At 41.7% G+C, this 26,712-nt stretch overlaps 1 long non-coding RNA gene across 1 annotated transcript; it reads right to left on the reverse strand.

Moving 5' to 3' along the window:
• Nucleotides 1-720: 720 nt before the first annotated feature.
• Nucleotides 721-26,666, reverse strand: LOC137332087 (uncharacterized). Its single transcript, XR_010965574.1, has 4 exons — nt 26,578-26,666; nt 26,179-26,309; nt 25,752-26,038; nt 721-3,183 (listed from the first exon to the last, which is right to left on the reverse strand). It is a non-coding gene; the product is annotated as an uncharacterized lncRNA (long non-coding RNA).
• Nucleotides 26,667-26,712: the final 46 nt, after the last annotated feature.

Here is a 26,712-nt window from a genome sequence, read left to right on the forward strand (position 1 = left end):
GCCTTTTACATTCCATGTTCCTTTTACATTCGAGCACGTGGTCTTTTCTACATCAAAGAGTCTCCAGTCACATGATCAAAGCCTAAACTGTGAATCATTGAAGTATGTTAATGATTGAGGCATAGCAACAGGGAGTGATTGGACATAAAGAATGATACTCCTCAATCCTATGTCCTATTGGTAAAAAAAAACAATATGAAAGACGACTTTGAGAGAAGAACAGCCTCACCACCACCCGGCAATCACAAGGAATGCTCACTGCAGTCGCACATCACGTAAGAAGAAGAGGACCTCGTGGACTGAAAAGCTGATCATTTTTCAGGTCTGATGAGCAAAATCCTTGGTTTAAGGTTGTATATATTATATGATTTGCCTCATTTCGGTATGAATTGTTAAGTCATTACATGACAACGTTGGGAATTATTAAGTGTATAACAGGATTTTATCGAGGAAAGTCATAGGTATGATTTGATTTTGCTTCATGAATGCTCTTACGATTTATAACATCATTAAATAATTACTTTTGATTAACAAAACTACTGTGAGTGAGGATTACTTTCTTTGCTTGACTATTCGTCCAGTTCCAAGAATCACAGGAAATAAGGAATACTCCATAACAGGTTTTCGCATGAAAAATAATAACTATTGACCATAGCATATTTTTCAATTAGGGTTTATAATTATTTTGCTGTAATTTTTTTTCACAAAACATAACTAGGTATCATTTGCAATCAATGAATGAGTTTGCAACTGAATGCATATAACCAAATATTTTCGGATTACATTGTGTATTCATGCACATAAAAGATAACATCATAAACAAGTCAAATAATCCTCCCCTCAAAAAATAATATGCTTAGGGGTAGTATAAAAAATAACATTGAAGGCATCAATGTTTTTTTTGATCCTTTACTTTATTCATACAGTTAGATTTCTTTTCCAATTTCGTGATTTTGTTGCAAATTGTATCACACATTTTGAGTTGAGTTTCTTCTATGATATTAATAATTTTTGCCTGTGCCGAAAGGCTTCAACGTATGATAGTCTGTTTAAATTATGAATGCCATCTCATGAACATTATTCAGCTGAAATTTACAAGACATATTTTCTTTTCAGGCTGAAAGTCTATGATGTGGAACTGATTGTATTGCAACGTATCTTGTAGCATTGAGCTTGCAGATTTTTTGTTATAAAGATACCATTTCTATCATGAAACTTGCTTGAAAGACTCCTGATGAAATCAAATGCCACTCAAGAAAGTAAAATTTCAACCTAATTTTTAAATTCTGGTGACTTAATGTCAAGTTCAGAAGTTCATGAATTTACATCTTCAACATTACTGGTAAAATGATAGTGCTCCCCTCTTTTCATACGAACAGTTCCTGTGAAATGATAGCTTAGTTTGAACAAGAAATATGAACTGTGTCTAACAAAAAGAACAACTTGCATTTATAAAATGTTCTTCATGCCAGGAATATATCTTAGAATGTTTTGCAGAGACGCAAACCTGGCAAGAGGGAAGAACAGGTGGATGGGATTCAGAGATGGGGCCAGAAAAGAAGGCTTTTGAAAGCAGGGAGGGGGATATAAAGTGGAAGGATTTAGGGATGAGATCCAGAGGTAGGGGTATGGAGTCTGAAAGATCAGCTGCCAATAGTGAAATGCAGAGGACAGGTAACAAGAACTAGACCAGTTTCAGGAGGAGCAAAAGGACAGGGGGCTGAAGGACATCACTCAGGTAAGGCCATGGAGGTGTTTGAAGATCAAGGCAAAGATTTTGAAATTGATACGGAGGGACACGGAGTCTGTAGAGCCTGGGGAGAGGAAAGGCAGTGATATTCTGAATTATTTGAAATTTATGGACAGTAGAAGTTGCTAGAAGACCATTACAAATGCTGAACCTTAAGGTGATAAAGGTATAAATTAAAGTCTCAGAAGCATGGGGAAAAGTTAGAGTGGAGGCGGGCCGTGATTTATTTAGCTCATCAGTCCATTCAGAACATGAACTTGGCAATAAACTCAAAATGTAATAATCATATAATTTCTAACAGGATGTCAGCGATTATTGGAACTCAAAACCTCTATGACTGTGCAGATTTGAGTTTGTAACTGACTTGTTGAGATATTTAATCAGTGCCTATTAAAATTACACTTCGAGTATCCATTGTAACTCTTGTAACAGATATGTGAAAATTAACAGTTCCTTGTAAAATACCATATGAGTACATCTCAAAACCAACATAGTTCTTCATTTCCAATAGGCACATTGTCCAAGCTACTTCAGGATGGCAATCAATAAGTAGAAAACATTTCTTCTGCAAATAAAACATATTTTGAATGGATCACTGTCAACTCCCCTCCTCACAACAGGAAAATTAGTGAACTGGAATCACAAATTAGTGGAAAGTAACAACGATTTTCTTCCACAGGTACCAAGGAAGATTTAATTTTATCCGATGATCTTACCAGTTGAAGTTCCAGGATGGGCTTGAAACTGATGAACACAAGATAGTAAATATTTGGAATGATTACTTACTCAAAGTATTGAAAAAGGAAGACATGAACAAAAAAATAGTAAGTCATAATTTGAGACTTCAGTATAAATGAGAGTGAAATTTATAGATGATACCAAACTAGGAAGGGCAGTTGAATCAAAGGAGGTAGCGAAGAAACTACAGAATATGCTAAATAAAATGAGTGGACTGAAAAATAACAGTTAAAATTTAATGTGGACAAGTGTAAATTATTGCGCATAGGAATAAAAAATGGGCAACGTGCGAATGTGATGAATGGTGTTCAAATAGTTAAGGAAGAAATTGAAAGAGGCCGAGAAATCTTAGTGTTCAACATATCCAGCCAGTACAGAGCAGCAATTAATAAAGCCAATTGAATGCTGAACTATGCAGCCAAGATGGTAGAATACAAGGCATAGTCAAACTATACCTTCTGTAATGTATCCAGTTCTGATTGCTGAGGAACAAGGGAGACTTTCACATGTTGGAGGCAGTGCAGAGAAGTGCTATAAGCTTCATCCTTAGTGTCAGTGGTCTGAGTTATGAGGAAAGACTGGAGAGACTTGGGGCAGTGGGGGTGTCAAATGGGCGATATCGAATCGGCCGGCCGTTACACATCCTGCCCGATTTTCTTTCCATTGACTTCAAATTCCAAAAGGCTCTTTCATTTCTTAATTCAAAAGAAGTTTATTTTAAGTGATTCTCTAAGATATGAACATATTCATCATAATAATAGGTAGAATTTTGCTGCATTCCTTATTATCAATGAGTTCTCCCTATATATGTACTTTTATAGAAGTTCAGAAATACATCTTTTCAAATGGAAATAAATGTATTCTTTTTATAAATAATAATGGAAACTAATTGCTGATAGATCTGGGACATTCAGTTAATGTACCACTGAAGGTAAAAACGGATTCAGGTTAAGGCTTTAACACAATTAGCTAGCTTCTTTAAGCGGCACAAAACTGAACTTTGTTTGGAATGGGCTCAGGAATTGTATAAACGGATAGATCTTGCAGCTTCTCAGATTGAAACTTACTGTTCCTGCCTAAAGCTTGTGACAAATTTAACATGATTGCAGGAATATAAGGTACTGGACATCAGCACACAAAGCCAATTAATGATGTATAGTATCCTACATGATCTGGGTGTTTCATTATTTGGAGTTGAGCTTTGCAAGACTTACCATTTTGTTTGTTGCTCTCTTCAACAGAAAGAGAGATTCACAATGAACTCTAAACAAAGTGAAGTAGTGTCCAATTAACCTTGTGTAATTGGCTTCAAATGGGGAAACGCTCCATTAAATGAACTTGCTTTACTTACCCAATTATTGTTGTCTCCCCTATTAAAGTTTACCATTGTTACCTTTAACTATTGAATGTCTTAAACTAGCTACAGTTTATTTGGACTAATTCCTTATTGAATTCCTTTTCCCCCATTTATCTGATCATTGATAGTCTCATTAAAGCTTACCACTGTAGTCCTTGTTTATTGTTTGAGGGACAAATCAAATTGTATCATGGCAAAATTATGGTTAGGACAAAACTATCAATAAAGATTTGGATATATGGCTATATCTCGACTAATGGTTGCTCAATGCCATTCCAAGCTTGGTATATGGCACCACATGATCATCTGTGTTTTTGGCATTATGGAACAATGCAGCTAAATTCCTATGGCTAACCATGAATTTATGGCACTGGCTGAAAAATAGTCAGTGCCAGAAAATCTATTGTAACAACAGTAGTAATTATTTTACTATTTGCATAATTGTAATAGTTTACCTCCTGTGCCACACAATAAGCACAAAACAACAATCAGTCAAAGTCATAAGATGGAAAACTCTCTTCAGATCTATTGCTTGTGATTTTATTTTAATGATTAAAGCGTGGACTAATGGGAACTTAGTTGGAAGGCAAATCACATTTTGTTGAAGTTCACATAATTTTATTACTTTGTTAAACCCATGTGGAAAAATGCAAATTATTGTCATTATTGCCTAACACTACTTGTACACCACATCACACATCATCTGCATAGTGTTTGGGTTTTAAAATTCATGCAATGGGATTATCAGCCCTAGAACCATCAACCCAAGTTGCTTCAAGTCATCACACTGGCATTATTTGTAATCTTCAAATACATATGGCCCTGATATTGACAGGGTGGTGTGGAGTGGGGGGGGAGCGGCGGTGGAGGAGCAGAGGTTGGGGGGGGTCATTGCAGTTGGGAAACCCAGTAACATGGAGATCCTGCCGAATTTAATGGCAGTACCTCATATAAATTTTTTTTCTCTGTTTCCCAGCCGGCTGCCAGCCAGATGGAGAGGCTGGCTGGCTCTCGGGCGGGAAGGCCTGCACTGGTAGGTCGCAGCCGTGGAGCGGAGAGGAAGGAGGGAGGGAGGGAGGGAGAGATTGTGGAGGTCGGGAGGGGGGTGGAGATTGGATCATGGTGGGGGAGGGAGGCCAAGCACACAGGGATCGGCGGATCGTGGGGAGGGAGGCTGATCATGGCAGGTTAACTTGGGGGGCCGGGGGGAGGGGGGGGGGAAAGCACTCCTGCTCCTCCTGGCCCACAAGCAGTGTTGGAAAGGCACTTACCTGCCGGATCCGGCCCCCATTCTCGCCTCCCTTCAGCTGCCGGATTTCCTGAGACCTGGGAAACCCGGCCTCCAGCAGTTAAATCTGAAAATCTGGTAAAATTTGAGGCATGCAGCCTCATTAACACATTTAAATAAATAACTGACCCGCCTCTCAAGAGCAGGTTAGTCGTCTGCTCCCCAACCCGCCTCCATTAAAATCAGAAGTAGGCGCGTTGGAGATGGGTTGGGGTCGGGGTTCTGATTTTTGAAATTTTAACTGCCCGTCCTGTGGAGTTAAAATTCCCCCCATAGATAAGATCAAAGAATCATAGCAGCTAGGTTTCTACTACCATAAATGATAAGTTTTCAAATATTAATTTAGTTCATCACATTGTATGTTGCCCAAAGAAATTCACTGCAATGGTATCATCACATCACATCGGTTAAAATAGCAGATGGGTCCCAATGACATTGTTGGAGCCCGATCTACATATTTAAAGAAGGACCCTGCCAGTTTCTGAAGAGTGTCCTCACTGCCTGCTCAGAAAAGTGGTTAAAATTGAAGACTGTGAGAAGGGAGCCAGATGTCGGCAGGTAAGCCTCTCAGCCGACTTTAACTGCCTGCTCGCCTGGTTTACGCCGGCGGGGGGGTGGGGGCAGGGTTAAAATTGCCCCTATCTGCTGACATCCAGCTCCCTCATGTTCAAACAGGGGTTAAAATGATGTGATCCAAATTCTTCTTCAAAAGCTATTTTTTTCCAGCAAAGCAGGTATAGTATGCACTCTTTAAACTTATTTGCTGCCATAAGCATGATTAGAATTGAAAGGCGACAGTGTTTTCAAAGCTCAGTTATCAGTATTCTTCTCTAGAAACGTTCCTTCCTACTTTCATTCACTGTTTGTACAAGTGACAATTCCAATACCAGAACATCATGTACTTCTAAACCAGAACAATGCAATGCTAATTGACAAATATACCAATTGCATCAGCTTTACCCTGCAGAAGATCAACATTAAAATATTTTAAAGTGAAGTCAGTACAAATCTATGGGTCATTAAGAACAATAAATGAACAGACAACATTATGAACTAGAAGAGATCACCGCAATGAAGGTACAATATTTCACAGCATAATAGCCTTCGGGATTCAGCAACGACTATAATGACTGCATTTTTATAGTGTTCTTTATGTGTAGAGTAATGTCTCAAAGCAGGACAATGGACAAAGAGTAAACACTGAACTCGAGGATTCATTTTCAGTACATATCCACTTCACAACTAATAGATTTTGAAACTAAGAAAAGAAAAGTGATATTTGTATTTTCAACAGACCAACCAGACCAGAATTTTGATACACTGAATAGCGAGAGACTGCTCCTTCTGGTTGGGAGGTCAATGATGAAGGGTCATCAATTTAAATTGTCACTAAGAGAATGAGCAAAGAAGTTAGGAGAAATTTCTTTACACAGCAGGTTGTTGGAGATGAAATGATTTACCAGAGAAAGTTGTTGAGGAAAAGACCATCTTTTAAGGAAAAATTGGATAAATATGTGAAGCAGAGGAAGATACAGGGCTATGAGGTAGTGGTACACTCGGATTGCTCTAGCCAAGATCTGACACAGGCATAATGGGCTGAATGGCCTTCTGGTCCTCTTGACCCACAAGGAAGCCTGTAAAAAAAAATGTACACCTGCCCTGGCCTATTCTGGTGCTGGATCCCGACCCCGACAGCTTTGACCTGGAGGGGAAGCAACAACTGTTCCTCTGCTTAGACCTCAGGTAAAAATAACAATCAGGCCCCGATAATGTCATTGGAGCTCGATCTGCCAGCTCTGGGAGGGTGTCCCCGCCGCCTGTAATTTAAAACTGCAGTTGGCCAGATTGGGGTGGAAACGGAGTGGGTAAGTCCCCTGCTTCATTTTAATTGCCCCCTCATCCCAGTGTCCACTGAGTGGGGGGAGTTAAAATTGACCCCACAGTATGGGAGGGAAGAACTGCATCAGGCCTCATGTGATCACATGGAGCACAGAAGCAAAGAAGTAGGGAAGAATCAGTGGTGACCACCATGTTTATACCAATGGCACATTGCTCAGTCATCGAGATAAAACTCGTGAGCTATAATTTATGTAGAACTATTTCAGTTCCTTATACAGGCATAGTGAATTGTGCTCAATTCATTTGCATTTCCCAGAAGATCCTACCCGATGCATCAAACATTCCCTGAGCAACTAACCTGCTAACAAAAACAGGAAACAAAAAAAACTTAAATCTCCCCTGAAGCCACAGCAACAAAGGCAATTTTTTTGTTTGTTTTGAGAAGGTGCTGGGGTAAGATTTCCTGTGTTTGCAATTTGTAGCTAAATCATAAACGTGTCCTCTATACTTGTGTTTATGATTTCAATATGAAAAGCAAATACGGTAAATCCGCTCCCATTATATTTTCCATGACATCGTATTTGCTGTATTATATCAATCCACAGACTCTCGATGAGACTGTCTTCTAACTTCATTAAACAGAGCTCGTGATTTGTCAGGAGTGATTTAGCGATGTAGAATGAAGGAATGGGAGTTTCTTGTTCGCATGTGTGATGTCAGGTCATGAACGAATAAAAGAGGTCACAGAATGTTCCAAATATTTTGTTAATGGGTTCGTATGAGGTGTCTCTGGCTGTTATTTTGTCTAAAGCGTTAGAACCTTCATTAAAATGACGGCCAAAGGAGTTTCGTACAAACACGTTAATTTCTTCTTCTGCTAATATCGCATCGTGCAATTCCACCCTATAAATGACTAAAGCTCATTTTAACTTTCAGAGCTTGAGACAGCTTCGCTATTGATCCAACTCTTTCATGAATTTAAATTTTAAGCTAAGAAAAAAATAAGGTGGTATTTAAAAGCTGAGTCAGAAAACATAAGGCAGCTGACGTGACAGGTACAAGTATTCTTTAAAAAGCCTACTTAATGTGTTCACTGTACCACATTAAATACACCAGCAACACAACTGAAGTGAACAGTCTTGACAAGTAAACTGTGAGGTCACTGATTACTTTTGTCACAGAGTTACCACCAGCTCACTTCATTTAATAAAACTTTTATTGTACATCCTTTATAAAAGTACAAAGAGTTCCTATGTCCTATTTCTCTTGAATGTAGAATTTCAAACAGCTGATGAATAAGATGGGAGAATATGATTTTGTCTGATTCTAGTATGTGCTTACTCAATGTCATCAAGGTATTGTATACCAGACAACAGGGTGAAATAAAATGCACTCATCCCACTCTGTGAGCTTTTCACTCAGTAGGGGAAAAATAAACATTTATGAAGTATCTATTCTTGATAAGAATTCTGTGCATTAAATGTTAATACCGCAACTGAGTGGTAAAGTCAAATTGAATATTTAAGGGCTGATTTTAACCCCTTGGCAAGCGTTGTGCAGGCGGGGGCCAAGGCAGACAGCAAACCACAGTGTGAGGCCTGGGGGATTTTAACTCCTGGGCCTTATCTGCGTAAGCTCCGTCTCTTGCCCGAACCCGGCAGGAAGTACCCTGGCCGATGGATGGGAGCAGGATTTCTGGCGGCTGGAGGATGTTGCCTGAAGGAATGATCCCCAGCACTCAGGTAAGTGGTTAAGAGAGGGAATTGGGGTTAGGAGGGCATCGTGGTCTGGAGTGTGAGTGGGAAGCCCGGGGCAAGGGAGCCTTAAGGTTTCCTTATGGGGCCCAGAGGAGCACCCCTGCTCCTCCGAGTTCACAGTAACCCCAAAAAATAATGAACGTATCTTTCTGAGCCTCTTCTGGTCACCAGGTTGGCCTGGCAAGAGAAGCCACAATGGCTTCCCTGTGTAGTCCTGGGGTTAAAATTGCATTAGGGCCCTGATGACATCATCAGAACCCCATTTGCATATTTAAATAAGAAATGGCGGGAATCCATGTCGCTTGCTCAAAAGAGTAGGTTAAAATTACAACCCGCGGGATTGGAGGGATAAGTTGTAGCGGCCAATTTAATTGCTTTGCCCAGTTTCCGCCAGGCAGGCAGGGTTAAAATTAGCCCGTATATTTTTACCTCTGACACCTGAACTCTAGTCCAGCCTAGTATAATGGAGAGGAAACTAAACTTTCATTCTATGTTGACTTTAAGAATCCTAAATGAAATAAGTTTTCATCAGTTTAAACCAGGCTCTATTCGGCATGAACTCACAACACAACATTGCCCAAGTGTGATATCAAATTGGGAGCCTTATCCAGAAGCCTAGATATTACTGTTGATGATTTAAAAATAAATGGGTTAATGGGTTAATGTTTGCTTCAAAATAGAGATGGGTAGAGGAATGTCATATGAATACATTAAGTGTTGGTCTGCTAATAATGCCAACAGTAATTTCGGGCTTGATTTTAACTCCCCTGCCCAGTGGCGGGGTTCTCTTTAAATATGGAGATCGGGGCCCGATTATGTAACCGGGAAAGGATCTGCAATATTAGTTGGAGGCCTGAGTGGGGGAGGAGTGACATCGTCCCCATGTGGGCCAGAAGAAGCTCAAGCAGGTAAGTAATTACTTTTAATTTTAGGTTGCCTCGTGGGCCAAGAGAACCAGGAGTGCTCCACTGACTCTCACAACGAAGCCTTGGGAGTCCCTTGCCCCAGGCTCCCCACCTCACCCCCAATCGTATCCAGACACCACCCTCCACTTATCTGGGTCCCGGGTTGCGGCCTCCTGCCGCCGAATTCCCACTCCTACCCGTTGGCTGGTTAGGTAATGGATCTGGTTGGGTTTGGCAGGTCAGCAAGAAAAAGAACGTTAATGAGGCCCAGTCATTAAGATCGGCCAGGCCTCCATGGATTCAGCGCCCACTCCGGGGCTCGCGCGCACCATGCCCACCCTTCCCCTCACCTTTAATTGGGGTCCCATGTGTTTGGTTCTCAAAATCAAGTTGAAATACAGAGTAATTAGCACACAGGCAAAGTGCATGAGATAACAACAGAATCATAAGAACATAAGAAATAGGAGTATGAGTAGACCATGCGGCCCATCAAGTCTGCTCTATCATTCAATAAGATCATGGATGATCTTTAAACTCAACTCCACTTTCCCGCCCAATCCCCATATCCCTTGATTCCCATAGGCTCATTCTACTCAATCTCACCTCATAGGACAACCCTCTCATTCCAGGAATCAATCTAGTAAACCTTTGTTGCACCGCCTCTAAGGCAAGTATATCCTTCCTTAGATAAGGAGACCAAAACTGTGCACAGTACTCCAGGTGTGGTCTCACCAAAGCCCTGTACAATTGTAGCAAGACTTCCAAACCCTTTGCAATAAAGGCCAACATGCCATTTGCCTTCCTAATTGCTTGCTGTACCCGCATGTTAGCTTTCTGTGTTTCATGTACAAGGACACCCATATCTCTCTGAACACCAACATTTAATAGTTTCTCACCATTTAAAAAATATTCTGTTTTTCTATTCTTCTTTCCAAAGTGAATAACCTCATATTTCCTCACATTATACTCCATCTGCCACCTTCTTGCCCACTCACTTAATCTGTCTATATCCCCTTGCAGACTCTTTGTGTCCTCCTCACAGCTTACTTTCCCACCTAGCTTTTGATCATCAGCAAACTTGGATACATTACACTCAGTCCCTTCATCTAAGTCATTAATATAGATTGTAAATAGCTGAGGCCCAAGCACTGATCCTTGTGGCACCCCATTAGTTACTGCCTGTCAACCTGAAAATGAGCCGTTTATCCCTACTCTCAGTTTTCTATCCATTAACCAATCCTCTATCCATGTTAATTTATTACCCCCAACCCCATGAGCCCTTATCTTGTGAAACAACCTTTTATGTGGCACCTTATCGAATGCCTTTTGGAAATCCAAGTATAGGACATCCACTGGTTCCCCTGTATCTACCCTGCTAATTACAGCCTCAAAAAACTCTAATAAATTTGTTGAACATGATTAATATAGCCTCTATGGGACCAACGTTTACTTTTGCTACTCTCTTCCTTTTTATATACTTGTAGAAGCTTTTACAATCTGTTTTTATATTTCTTGCTAGTTTACTCTCATTCTATTTTCTCCCTTTTTATCATTTTTTTGGTCATCCTTTGCTCGTTTCTAAAACTCTCCCAATCCTCAGGCTTACTATTCTTCTTAGCGACATTATGAACCTCTTCTTTTAATCTAATACTATCCTTAACTTCTTTAGTTAGCCACGGATGGATCACTTTTCTCATGGAGTTTTTATTTCTCAGTGGAATGTATATTCATTGAGAATTTTGAAATATTTCTTTAAATGTCTGCCACTGCTTATCTACTGTCATACCTTTTAATCTAATTTCCCAATATACCTTAGACAACTCGCCCCTCATACCTATGTTATTGGCTTTATTTAAGTTTAAGACTCTAGTTTCAGACATAAGTATGTCACTTTCAAACTCAATGTGAAATTCACTCATATTATGATCACTCTTCCCCAGAGGATCCTTTACTATGAGATTACTAATTAACCCTGTCTCATCGCACAATGCAAGATCTAAAATAGGCTGTTCCCTGGTTGGTACTACAACGTATTGTTCTAGGAAACTGAGCAGTAGATGCATTTGAATTCATTGGAGAGTAAGCTAGTACATAATTATTTATAATAGACAATAGTTCTGCACTTCTAAACTGTTTTTAGCATTGGAATATTGCAGCATTTGGTGTGCAGAAAGATTTTAATTATGATAGAAATCAAAGGTACAATGTGTTGTTCACTTGTTTCTGTGGGGTGCATTTATTTCAAGTTATGTTATATCTGTTGTAAAGCAACATGCCTGGTTGTGTCTCTAATCCTGATTTACCAAGCAAAAATATGCAAAATATATCAGGAACAGATTTAAAAGTGTTGAATTTCTTAGCCTACAAATATGCTAATGTAGGTAATTACTGTACTTTTTAGTGAGGCCTATCACATTGGCTCTACTTAACTGTGTATAATAGTTTCAACTAATTTCATATTAAGTAAAGACCAGACTTCAAAACATACCTCAATTTTTGGGTTGATTTTGGGTATCTGTGGTCCTTCCTAACATACTGACAATAAGTAAAAGAAAGTTGGATATCGTGGCATGGTTCTATAAAGTAAATTAATTTCTGCTTACAGTATGGCACACTGCATTCATCTCCATGACCTGGGTTTGAATCCAGTCCTGACTTGCAAAGGGAAACTTCGCTCACTGAAGCGCACATCGTAAATCCACTTGATTGGCACTCCATCCACCATCTTAAACATGCACTCCCTCCTCCACCGGTGTACCGTGGCTGCAGTGTTTACTATCTACAGGATGCACTGCAGCAACTCGCCAAGACTTCTTCGATAGGACCGCCCAAACCCGCGACCTCCACCACCTAGAAGGACAAGGGCCGCAGGGAACATGGGAACACCATCATCTCCAAATTCCCCTCCAAGTCACACACCATCCTGACTTGAATATATATCACCATTCCTTCATTGTCGCTGGATCAAAATCCTGGAACTTCCTGCCTAACAACAAGGTGGGAGTACCTTTAGCACACAGACAGCAGCAGTTCAAGAAGGTGGCCCATCACCGCTTTCTCGAAGGCAACTTAGGATGGGGAATAAATACTGGCCTTGTGAGCGATGCCCATATCCCAAGAATGAATTAACAAAAAATCATGCACAGCATATGTCTGGATACTCCAGCGAACGAGGTTCCTCATGGGAGAACAAAGTCGGAAAATGATTCCTACAGGCTCAAAGTCATCTCTCCCAGACTGTGAGGATCTGAAGTAAAATTAATTCAAACAAATGTCCATAGATATCTCAATTCAACTTACCCACATAGAGTAAAGGGATGCCTGGTGCAGAAAATGGAAAAATTAACATCAGAGCCATAAAGATTAGTGTAGAGTAGACGGAGTTTTTTTTATATATCTGGCCTGTACTAAATCTTATTTCGGTGTGTTCGATGCTGACACTAATCTAGAAATTACTGTTGTAATTAGTGGACGAATGCTTAATTGTTCATATGGTGTTTCTTTGTCTGCTGCTTTAGCGGAGTTGTTAATCCATTAAAATAAACAGGTTAATGCTTGCAATAAAATACAGACAGAGGAACGTCATAAAAATCCATTAAACATTCATCTGCTGATATTGGCAACAGTAATTTCTAGGCTACTGTGTACAATAAGTGTAAAGGCATACCATTCCCTTGCATTGATATCCCTTCCCTTGATGAACAGAAACATTTGCAAAAGAAAATAAAGCTAAGTTTTAGTAGCAATTAATAAATGAAGCTCAAGAGTATAGCTTTTCAAAACAATAATAGTTGGGGCAGTACTAGCTGTTGAGAAGACGAAGTACCAGGAACAATGTGCATGTATCAGTGTTGGTGAGTAGGTCTAAGGCTCAGGGGATGTGATGGGTTTGATTCTGAGAAACTGAGCTGGCCTGGGAGCTCAGTATGGGAATGGAAAATGAAAGAGCGAATCGGAGAATTAATAGGAAAAATAAAAGAGCACAGTTATTTTTATTAAGGTTGTTTGTATTAAGCTTTTAAATAAAAATGTTTGCTGGGTGAAGGGTGACACAATGGGGTAAAGCACTATGGGGCTGTTAATCTGATGATGGATATGCACTTCCACTATTGGGTGTGTAGCTCAGCACACCTCATTGTGAAAGGCACTAGCAGTTTGTATGTAAATTTTGTACAACGTTCATTTAAGGCCCCCCAAAAAATGTAAATTAAGGGCCTGCCCCATAATTCAATTGTAGTGTCTAAGCAGTGCTCCAGGTGCACAGTACTCTCTTGGAATGGGCACTGAAGGGGAGGCCCCAGTTAAAAAAAATAATTTTAATCCCCTCAGCTTGCCACCTCCGCCTTCATAACCCTACTACCAATGTTGGGAAGATGATCTGAAGGATAACCATTGTGGAAAATGGAAATGTCATGTCGGAGTAGTAGAAATAAATGAAAGATTTGCATTTATACAACACCTTTCATGTCCTCAGAACATCCCGAAGCACTTCACAACCAATTAATTACTTTTGAAATGTAGTCATTGTTGTCTTGTAAGCAAAAACGGCAGCTAACATTACGTACAGCCAGGTCCAACAAACAACAGTGAATAAATGACAGGTTAAGCTGTTTCAGTGGTGCTAGTTGAGAGATGAATGTTGGCCAGGAGAACACCCTCCTTTTCTTCAAAATACTGCCATGTGATCTGGTTTAACATCTCATCTGAAAGAAGGCGCATCAGACAATGAAGCATTCCTCAGTACTGCATTGCAGTTTCAGCTTAGATTATATGCTTAAATCCTCAAGTGAGAATTGAACCCACAACCTTCTGACTCAGAGGTGTTTCTACTGACCCAAACACACACAGTAGGGAATGCTTTCCTCTGGTTGGGCGACAATGTAATTCTTGGAGGCGCAGAGAAATGAAGCATTAGTTTGTATTTATCTGGCCCATGCTAAATTGCTTGATGTACATGTACATATATCTCCTACCCATTTGCTGTGAAAAGACAGAAATCTAGCTGCAGCTATTAGGTTCACAGGACTCACATCCCTCACCCTGGTAAACAAAGAAAAACTCAAAAAAACAAATACTTAAAAATCATTGCAGTTACAGCGAAAGAATAAATTAGGTTCACAGTTAGACTTTGCGATGAAATAGAATTAATCCAGCTTTGCTTTTTCTTCTAATGCTAAATAATATTGGGTCACCAGCTGTCTTAAGCCTTTAGGATTAAGATTGAATTGGTATGGGTGTGCTCCAAAGGTCTGAGATGAACTTTGATCCTCGAGGGTCTAAGACATATATTTTGTCATTTAAGTGTTTTGATGACTATTGTGCAGCATAGTTGTTAGTAGTTAGTCAATTTATGGATTAATTATTATGTAGTTGCCAGCCAGCAGATGGATGTGAATGTGGATCTCAGACCAGCCAGCTTTTAAATTGCTCTTGTAGCTGAAATTCCATACTCTGAGCAACGTTTTATTTAGATTTGGACCTAGAAAACATCTGCTTATAGAGTAATGAACTGAGAACTCCAGCTGTTACTTGAATTAAAAAGTATGTACCAATACATGGTCCACAATAAAGGTTTTAGAAATGTTTTCACTCATGTATAAAATGACTCTTGTATTTCAAGTTATTTGTTGGTACACCATGAAAATTAAATTTCTTACCTCAGAAAACTCACATTTTTCAATTAAATTATTATGCCCCCCTTTCACTTCTATCACCATTCAGCTCTGTGCGCAATGATTGATGTTGAGTACAGTTGTACAATGCCAGCAACACGAAAGCACCCCACGCAATTGGCTATTCTTCACACATAAGTATCAACAGGCTGCGGAGGGGGGCGACGGGGAATGGAGGTGTGGATCACAGCCGAGCCCAATTATGTCTTCACATGACTCCATACAGGCACGGTTTTCCAGCAGGGGGCAATGAATACTGATTAGCAATGGGAGCCCTGCTTGATTTGTCCTCCTTGTGATCCAATTCTAGCATGACATCTCTGCTCCATCTGACACGGACCAATTACTGCACCTAGGATTTATGTATCATGCCACATGGTACATTTGTTCACTGAGCCATCGGGGCAGTCCATTTAAGTGATAACTTTCCTCTACTCCTCTCTTCGTGCTATATGGCAATCCCCACCTGAAGAGATGGGTTCTAACCTGCTTCCAAACCTTTGACAATTAGAGATGCGCAAAAACAAGTCATATGACTTGGTTTTGAATTTTCTAGATCTTCCTGCTGATGCCAGGGTAAAGGACATCACTGAGAGGGTGCAGAACATGTTGAGGTGGGAAGGGGAACAGCCAGAAGTTGTGGTCCACGTGGGAACCAATGACGTAGGAAGGAAAAGGGTCGAGGTCCTGCAGTCAGGGTTTCAGGAGCTAGGGAGGAAGTTAAAAAGCAGGATCTCAAAGGTAGTAATCTCTGGATTACTTCCAGTGCTACACGCTAGTGAGTACAGGAATAGTAGGATAAGACTGGTTAATGCGTGGCTGGAGCAATGGTGGAGGGAGGGCGGGCTTCAGATTCCTGGAGCATTGGGACCAGTTCTAAGACAGGATGGATCTGTTCAAGATGGACGGATTGCACCTCAACAGAACTGGGACCAATGTTCTCACAAGGAGGTTAACTAGTGCTGTTGGGGAGGGTTTAAACTAATTTGGCAGGGGGATGGGCACCAGAATGAAACTTTAGAGGAGAAACAAGGTGCACAGAGGACTGGGCGAGACAAGTAGCACTAGAGTAAAGAATAGTTCAGAAATAGGAGGGATCAGACGGGGCAAATGCGAGGCAGTCTAAGATGAGATTGGAATGTATGTCTGTAAATGCACATAGCGTGGTAAATAACGTTGGTGAGCTGCAGGCTCAAGTTGCCACATGGGACTATGATATAGTGGCAATAACAGAAACCTGGCTCAAAGAAGGGGAGGATTGGGGACTTAATATTCCTGGCTACAAGGTATTCAGGAAAGATAGGGAAGGAAAGCAAGGAGGGGGGAGGGGGTGGCCGTATTGATCAAAGAAGCTATTATAGTACTGGAAAGGGATGATGTGGTTGAGGGGTCAAAGACAGAATCTATATGGTTAGAATTAAGGAACAATAGAGGAGCTATTATGCTACTGGGTGTAAACTATAGGCCATCAAATAGTGGGAAGGAGATAGAGAAGCAAATTTGCAGGCAAATTACAGAAAGATGCAAGAACTATAGAGTAGTAATAATGGGGGACTTCAATTATCCCAATATAGACTGGGACAGTAACAGTGTAAAGGGCAAAGGAGGGGAAGAATTCCTGAAATGTGTTCAAGAGAACTTTCTGGAACAATGTATTTCTAGCCCAACCAAGAAGGAAATAATGCTGGATTTAGTTCTGGGGAATGAAGTGGGGCAACTGGAGTATGATTCAGTGGGGGAGCATTTGGGGAACAGTAATCATAATATCATTAGGTTTAGAATAGTTATGGAAAAAGACAAGGAACAATCAAATATGAAAATGCTTAACTGGAGGAGGACAAATTTCAGTGAGTTAAAAAGGGATCTTGCCAGGTGGATTGGAATCAAAAATCGGTAGGCAAAACAGTAATTGAACAATGGGAGGCCTTTAAGGAGGAGATGGTTCAGGTACAAAATAGACACATCCCTACATGGGGGAAAAGGAAGGGCTTCCAAAGCTCGAGCTCTCTGGATGTCTAAAGATATAGGGGTAAATTTTAAACCCCAAGAACAGGTGGGTTGGGGGTGGGTGGGAGTAAAAATACTCAGTTTTCAGAGCGGGACGGCATCCCAGCTCCAACACGCCTGCTTCTGGGTCTAACCCAGGCAGATTTGTCTGCATGTGGAGAGCAGACACCTGGAAGTCCTGCCCTCACTTAAATCCAGCGGGCCAATACTGAAAAGGGCAATGTTGAGATACTTGAGGTACTTAATATTTTGTGTATTGGAATAATAAAATAAATTTAACCTTACCTGTTCGGGTTACCCATCACATCAGGTGAAAGCAGGCGGGAAGGGCCCAATCCATGAGGTGAGTGCCTTTATTGCACTGCTTGTGGGCCCAGAGGAGCAGGAGTGCTTCATCCAGGCCCAACAAGCTCACCTGGCTAACAGGACCCCTGCAATCGGCTGACCCCCACCTCTCCCAATGATGACCTCCACCCAATGAGGAACACCCCACCATGGTGGACCCCACCTACCTCCGGCTCGTCACCCATCCTCCAGTGACCTCCGATCTCTTCATCAGCCCCCCCCACCGATCTTCTCCCCAACCCCCGCCCCCCCCCTGTCAATCAGGCTGGCTGCCAGGCGCAAAATCCAGAAGGGAAATTGATGGGGTTCATTAAGGTCGTGACCGCCCACTTACCTTCCAGGTTTCACACCCAGAAATCGTCCTACCACCCCCCACCACCCCCACCCCCCCACTCCTCCCACTGCCTTCCCGACTTTCAGTTAAAATTTACCCCATAGAGATTAAAATGAAACAGTAAAAGGAGGTTTATGATGAATGTAAGGTTCATAATACAGTAGAGAACCAGGCTGAATACAGAAAGTACAGAGGAGATCTAAAAAAGGGAAAGAGGGGCAAAGAGAAGGGATGAGAATAGATGAACGACTACCATAGAAGGGAACCCAAAAGTCTTTTATAAACATATAAATAGTAAAAGGGTAGTTGAAGGAAAGGTGGGACCAATTAGGGACAAAAAAAGGAGATCCTCATGTGGAAGCAGAGGATATGGCTGAGGCACTAAATGAATACTTCGCATCGGCCTTCACTAGAGAAGAGGATGCTGCCATTGTATCAGTAAAGGAGGAGGTAGTAACAATATTAGATAGGATAAAAATAGATAAAGAGGAGGTACTTAAAAGATTGACAGTACTCTAAGTAGAAAAGTCACCCATTCCAGATGGGATCCATCCTAGGTTACTGAGAGAAGTAAAGGTGGAAATTGCAGAGGCTCTGGCCACAATCTTCCAATCCTCCTTAGATATGAGGGTGGTGCCAGAGGACTTGAGGATTGTAAATGTTACACTCCTGTTCAAAAAAGGGGAGAAGGATACACCCGGCAATTACAGGCCAGTCAGCCGAACGACAGTGGTGGGAAAACTTTTATTAGAGACAGTAATCCAGGACAAAATTAATTGGCATTTGGAAACGTATGGACTAATAAGTGAAAGTCAGCATGGATTTGTTAAAGGAAAATCGTGTTTGACTAACTTGATTGAGTTCTTTGATGAAAAAACGGAGAAGGTTGATGAGGGTAGAGCAGTTGATGTGAATATGGACTTTCAAAAGGCAATTGATAAAGTATCATATAATAGACTTGTTAGCAAAATTAAAGCCCAAGGGATTAAAGGGACAGTGCAGGATGGATACAAAATTGGCTAGGGGACAGAAAGCAGAGAATAGTGGTGAACGGTTGTTTTTCAGACTGGAGGGAAGTATACAGTGGTGTTCCCCAGGGGTCAGTATTAGGACCAAGGCTCTTTTTGATATATATTAATAACCTGGACTTGGGTGTAGAGGGTATAATTTCAAAGTTTGCAAATGAAACGAAACTCAGAAATGTAGTAAATCATGTGGAGGATAGTAACAAACATCAGGAGGACACAGACAGTCTGGTGAAATGGGCAGACACATGGCAGATTAAATTTAATGCAGAGAAGTGTGAAGTGATACATTTTGGTAGGAAGAATGAGGAGAGGCAATATAAACTAAATGGTACAATTTTAAAAGGGGGTGAAGGAACAGAGAGACTTAGGGGTGCACATACACAAATCTTTGAAGGTGGCAGGGCAAGATGAGAAGGCTGTTAAAAAAGCATAAGGGATCCTGGGCTTTATTAATAGAGGCATAGAATACAAAAGCAAGGAAGTAATGTTAAACCTTTATAAAACACTGTTTAGGCCTCAGCTGGAGTATTGCGTTCAATTCTGGACACCACACTTTAGAAAGGTGTCAAGGCCTTAGAGAGAGTGCAGAAAAGATTTACTAGAGTGGTACCAAGGATGAGGGACTTCAGTTTTGTGAAGAAACTGGAGAAGCTGGGGTTGTTCTCCTTAGAACAGAGAATGTTAAGTGGAGATTTGATAGACGTGTTCAAAATCATGAATTATTTTGACAGAGTAAATGAGGGGAAACTGTTTCCAGTGGCAGAAGGGTCGTTAGCCAGAGGACACAGTTTTAAGGTGATTGGCAAAAGAGCCAGGGACGACATGCGGAAACATTTTTTTACGCAGCGAGTGGTAATGATCTGGAATACACTGCCTGAAAGGTTGGTGGAAGCAAATTCAATAGTAGCTTTCAAAAGGGTATTGGACATATACTTGAAGGGAAAAAATTACAGGGCAATTGGGAAAGAACAGGGGAATGGGATTAATTGGATAGCACTTTCAAAGCACTGGCACAAATGGCCTCCTCCTGTGCTGTACCTACTATGATACTGTGAAGTTTTCAGCCTCTGTTCTCCTTAGGAGCTTAGATTGAAATCATCAACTCATTGTGGTACGATTCACAAGTCACAATGCATATCCAGCACTCTGCCACAGTACTTGCAAGCACAAAAATAGTCAGTGCAGTTAATGGAAGTCAAACCAGCATAATGTGCTGGACATATTGAAGTCCAGGCATATAGTCATGTATAATAGAAGGAGCTTTACTTGGTATCTATTTTGTGTTATGCTTGTGTGATATTGCATTTGAGAGAGAGAGAGAGAAAGGGAGAGAGGGAGAGAAAGAGAGAGAACGGTAACAAAACAATTTCAAAAACACAACACAGAGACTCCATTGGAATTGGCCACATTTGTAGTTGGAAACGGTTATGTCTTTCCCCTTGGTAGCACTTGATTTGGGAGTGTTTATGCACCCTCACCCTATACACAAGATTCACCCAAAAAAAAAGAGTAAGTATACATAGGAATTCTTTGCATTAGGACACAGAATAGCACAATCTCAGTAATGAAAAACTTGGGTCACTACCTATTGCATTTTCCTTTTTGAGCCCATTTACCAGTTGAAAACAACTGACATTTTTGATTAGACTTTCTTAGGGAGCCACATAAAATTGATCTTTGTGCTCATTTTGCTTTAAAAAGTAACCAATTTAGATGCATGTCAATCTATGAATAAAGACATCATTATTTGTTTAAATGAGTTTGCAATCTATCTTCCTCGTCGCAATCACAAATCTTACTCAGAACGTTTCCTCAGAAGCAATTAAAGTTCACAGCCCTGGTTAAATGTTGCTACAGGGTACACAATTCTAATTGGAAATCTTTCTTTGGAAGTAAAGGTCTTTGAAGAAATTACCTTCTTATCTCTCTCCTAATCATGACATATGGCAAGATACCAACAAAGAAACTGGCATTGCATTTGAAGAAGCTCACTGAATTTATTCGCAAATTGGTTTATTAAGGAATATTTTTCCTATACATAATGATATCAACGGTTATCAAAGAGCCAAAGAAAACCAGCACCAACAACAACTTGCATTTATATAGCCTCGTTAACGTAGTGTAACGTCACAAGGCACTTCACAGAAGCGTTATCAAAAAAAATTCGACACCGTGCCACATAAGGAGATATTAGGACAAGTGACCAAAAGCTTGGTCAAAGAGATAGGTTTTAAGGAGCATTTTAAAGGAGGAGAGAGAGGTAAAGAGGCAAAGTGGTTTAGGGAGGTTATTCCAGAACTTAATGCCTAGGCAGCTGAAGGCAATGGTGAAACAATGAAAATTGGGGATGTGCAGGAGGCCAGAATTGGGGGAGCGAAGAGATCGCGGAGGGTTGTAGTGATGGAGGAGGTTACAGAGATAGGGAGGGGCGAGACCATGGAGGGATTTGAAAACAAGGATGAGAATTTTAAAAGCAAGGTGTTGCCAGACCGGGTGCCAGGGGTGATGGGTGAACAGGACTTGGTGCGAGTCACGATACGGGCAGCAGAGTTTTGGATGAGCTCAAGTTTACAAAGAATGCAAGGTGGGAGGCAAGCCAGGAAGGCATTGGAATAGTTGAGTCTTGAGGTAACAAAGGCATGGATGAGGGCTTCAGCAGCAGATGAGCTGAGGCAGGGGTGGAGACGGGCGATATTACGGTGAAAGTAGGCAGTCTTGGTGATGGAGTGGATATGGGGTCGCAAACTCATCTCAGGGTCAAATAGGACGCCAAGGTTGCGAGCGGTCTGGTTCAGCCTCAGGCAGTGTCCAGGGAGAGGGATGAAGTAGACGGTTGGGAATGGAGGGACTGAAGACAATGGCTTCAGTCTTCCCAATAGTCAGTTGGAGGGAATTTCTGATCATCCAATACTGAATGTCGGACAAGCAGCGTGACCAATCAGAGGCAGTGGAGGGGTCGAGGGAGGTGGTGGTGAGGCAGAGCTGGGTGTCGTCAGCATACATGTGGAACCTGACATTGTGTTTTCAATTGATGTCGCTGAAGGGTAGCATGTACATGAGAAATAGGAGGCGGCCAAGGATAGATCCTTGGGTAACTCCAGAGGTATTGGTGTGGGAGTGGGAAGAGAAGCCATTGCTGGTGATTCTTTGGCTACGACTGGATAGGTAGGAATGGAATGAGACGAAGGCAGTTCCACCCAGCTGGAGGAAAGAGGAGAGGCATTGGAGGAGGATAGTATAGTCAACTGTGTGAAAGGCTGCAGACGGGTTGAGAAGAATGAGGAGGGATAGTTTACCATGGTCATAGTCACATAGGATGTCATTTATGACTTTGATAAGGGCCGTTTCAGTACTGTGGCAGGGTCAGAAACCTGATTGGAGGAGTTCAAACATGGAGTTGCAGGAAAGATGGGCATGGATTTGGGAGGCGACAACACATTCAAGGACTTTAGAGGGGAGCATAAGTACAAAAGAAATAAAAGCAGGAGTAGGCCATACAGCCCTCGACCTGCTCCGCCATTCAATCAGATCATGGATGATCTTCAACCTCAATGTGACTTTCCTGCCCGATCCCCATATCTCTTGATTTCCCTAGGGTCCAAAAATCTATCCATCTCAGCCTTGAATATATTCATGATGTGGAGATGCCGGTGATGGACTGGGGTTGACAATTGTAAACAATTTTACAACACCAAGTTATAGTCCAACGATTTTATTTGAAATTTACAAGCTTTCAGAGGCTTCCTCCTTCCTCAGGTAAATGAGGAAGGAGGAAGCCTCTGAAAGCTTGTAAATTTCAAATAAAATCGTTGGACTATAACTTGGTGTTGTAAAATTGTTTACAATTGAATATATTCAATGACTCAGCATCCACAGCCCTCTGGGGTAGAGAATTCCAAAGATTCAAAACCCTCTGTGTGAAGAAATTCCTCCAAAATCTCAATCTTGAAAGTCCGACCCCTTATACTGCGACTATGCCCCCTAGTTCTAGACTTGCCAGCAAGGGGAAACAATCTCTCAGCATCTACCCTGTCAAGCCCCCATAATCTTATATGTTTCAATGAGATCACCTCTCATTCTTCTAAACTCCAGAGAGTATAGGGCCATTCTACTCAACCTCTCTTCATAAGACAACCCTCTCATCCCAGGAATTAATCTAGTGAACCTTCGTTGCACCGCCACTAAGGCAAGTAAATCCTTTCTTAGATAAGGAGACCAAAACTGTACGCAATACTCCAGGTGAGGTCTCACTAAAGCCCTGTTCAACTATAGTAAGACTTCCCTACTCTTGTACTCCAATCCCCTTGCAATAAAGGCCAACTTGCCATTTGCTTTCCTAATTGCCTGCTGTACCTGCATACCAACTTTTTGTGTTGCTTGTACGAGGACACCCAAGTCTCTCTGAACACCAACATTTAAAAGTTTCTCACCATTTAAAAAATATTCTGTTTTTCTGTTCTTCCTGCCAAAATGAATAACCTCACATTTCCCCACATTATACTCCATCTGCCACCTTCTTGCCCACTCACTTAACCTGTCTATATCCCTTTGCAGACTCTTTGTGTCCTCTTCACAGCTTACTTTCCCACCTACCTTTGTATCATCAGCAAACTTGGATACATTACACTCGGTCTCTTCATCTAAGTCATTAATATAGATTGTAAATAGCTGAGGCCCAAGCACCAATCCTTGCATCACCCCACTAGTTACAATCTGCCAACCTGAGAATGACCCATTTATCCCTACTCTCAGTTTTCTGTCCTTTAACCAATCCTCTATCCATGTTGATATATTACCCCGCAACCCTATGAGCCCTTACCTTGTGTATCAACCTTTTATGTGGCACCTTATCGAATGCCTTTGAAAAAGGAAAGGGAGGTTGGAGATGGGGCGGTAGTTTGCGAGGACAGAGCGGTCAAGCGTGGGTTTATTGAGTAGGGGGGGTGATGACAGCAGATTTGAAGGAGAAGGGGGCAATATATGAGGAGAGGGATCCGTTAACAATATGGAGGCAGAGAAAGACCGGAAAAAAAGAAAGATTTGGTATGGTTCAGTTAATCAAAACTTTTTAAAGTAGCATTTTATTTTGGATGTAGAATTAACTGAAGAAAGCCATGATTTCCAGCCAGAATTATATTTAATGGGTTTAAAGAAGAGATGCAGGCCTAGAAATTGGTCCACACAGTGCCTGTTTTTTTCTGCGCTACTCGGACTACCAAGGCCCCAATATGGTAGGCAGGAAGCATGTGCAAATATCCAGCAGAAAGTGCACTGCCCGCCATATTGTGTAAGTACAAACTAGATATGTCCTTTATCTGCACCTGAAGCAGCCCTTAGGCCCTTTGCATATGCAAATAAGGGACCTAACACCTGTTTGAGGCCCCCTCTCAAAGACTGGTTTGCCCTGAGGCAGCCAGCGCCATCATTGGCTGCAATTAGTGAAACTAGACCTGTCAACCAAGAAGGTAAGTAACTAGTTGAATGCGGAGCTGGGAAGAGCTGGGGTGTTCCTCCCGACCCCACATTAGAAGAACCCAACACCGCTGCTCCCTCGGCCCCATTGTTGCTGTTCCTGGTGCCAACACCCAATTTCGCGGTTGCGACCCCCGACCTCCCCCACTCCTGTCCCTGACCCCCAATCTCCCCCACTCCCTGCCTCAATCCCCCAATCTCCCCCTGTTACTGGTCCCGACCCCTGACCCTCGGCCCCACGACCCCCGGCCCCATGACCCAGGACCCACTTCCCTTACACTTACGCTAGCAGCAGCCAGATTTTCCACTGCTCTTTTCCAGTGGTCTCTGATGCTGTGCTGGCTCCATTATCATGAGGCTTGAGGCCTAATATTTTGGGAACCTTGGATCCTCCAGTTTATGGGCCGTGGTTTTTGGGAATCAGTTTTCCCATTCACTTGAACAAAATGATTATTTTTAACCAGTTCTGAAACAGATTGAAAACTGACCTGTAAAGATGGCAGTTCTGCCAGTTTCTCCATGAAATAAGATCAATGTACTTGAAATAAATGTAGTACTTTAACTGAAATAGTTTTGGCCCCCCCTTTATTATTATTTTTCTAGTGGTATGGACAAATTATTTTGTTTAATATTTTTAAGTTCATTTGGGATAATACTAGTTGTTTCAATTAGTAAGTTTGAGTTTTTCGCAAGTAAGTCTCTGTAAAAGTGATTTAACTAGTTTCCCAATCCACTGGTGAAACACAAGTTAACTACAACCGGGGAGAGAACTGGCAGTTTAACCTTGGTTGAATCAATTATCTCAACTGGTAGCAGCACTTTGAAAAGGCATAACCAATTCACAATGCTTGAAGTTGTTTGTGTGTTTGGGGGGTGGGGGTGAATTTGTTGAGATACTTGGAAAAGAATATTCTTATAATATTATGTGTTGTAACATTTCCTACTTTACAATGGTGACTACATCTCAAAAGTTGGTTATAAAGCACTTTGGGAAGTCCTGAGGTTGTGAAAGGCACTATACAAATACAAGTCTTTCTTTTTATATATAATGTTGAAGGAGTGCAATCCCTGTTGAGTGATAAAGATGCCAGGCTCATGATAGGTGTTCCTCATGACATAGAGAGCCTTAGTGACCTCCCTGATCCAACTGTGTACTGCAAACTGTTGCTGATGTTATCTGTTGCAGCCTGAAAGGAGCCCATGGCATAAAAGTTGAGGAACACAATAACCTTGACAGCCACAGGCAGTACTGTCCATACCTTGGTTTGAGGCTCAAGTTGTGGCTCCAACAGTTGACATAGCTTGGTGACAGCCTCCTTGGTGAAGTGCAGGCACCTCATACATTGCTCCTGTGTAAAGCTGATGTAGGAGAGGTGCTCCCTGAAAATCGTCTGTGGATATGGCCTCCTGTGCAATGCCCTCCTCCTCCTCCTCCCTCTTCTGGCAGCTGCTCCTGTTCTGTAGTGTCTTCCTTTCTGCTCTCCCCTTGTCCTCCAGCCCCCTGGGTAGCCCTGTGAGACCATCCATGTCTATAGCCAAACTATTCCTGAGGAAAAGAACAACAACAGTGCAAGACCAGCAAAACCTCTCTCCGTGCAGATAAAGTGAACTTTCCAGAGTGATACAACATATCAAGGAACACACAGAAGTGAAGCAGCAATCTGAAATGATAAAACAGCAACTAACCTGTAAGTATTACATGATCCCTTCAAATAGTGCTGTTGAGGGGGCCTTCGTGCCGGTTGGCACCTCGTTGTGCTATGCGAGTGCAGCATGTAGCAAGTGAAGCGCTGGGGCGATCATAGTTATAACAGGTCCTGCAAAAAGCATAAATTCCTAATTTACATAAATTATTCTTGCCTTTAAATGTTGCCAACGTACGCTGTTGCCACCAGCGCAACTTCCTTTCCCAATATGGCGGGCGGCGCAAGTTCTAGCCGGAAATACGCGCGTGCTTCCTGCCCGCCACAATGGGGGCTTAGTAAACTGGTTAGCGCCTGACAAGTAGGCGCTGCGTTGCCGCATTTCTAGGCCTAAATGAATGGTTGTCAGAGTGCTGTGCATTCTCCCTCTGTGATACTCTACCAAGCTTCCAGCAAAGTGCTGCTATGATGCACAATAAGGCAACATTGGCCTGTAACTTGCTCCGACCGGCATGGCAAGGCTGTCCACACATCCTGTGGACAAAGACTACGAAAATACTTACCTCGTCGTCTCCGA

This window comes from Heptranchias perlo, chromosome 14 (genome assembly GCF_035084215.1).
Source record: "Heptranchias perlo isolate sHepPer1 chromosome 14, sHepPer1.hap1, whole genome shotgun sequence".
In the NCBI taxonomy this organism is placed as follows: Eukaryota; Metazoa; Chordata; class Chondrichthyes; order Hexanchiformes; family Hexanchidae; genus Heptranchias; species Heptranchias perlo.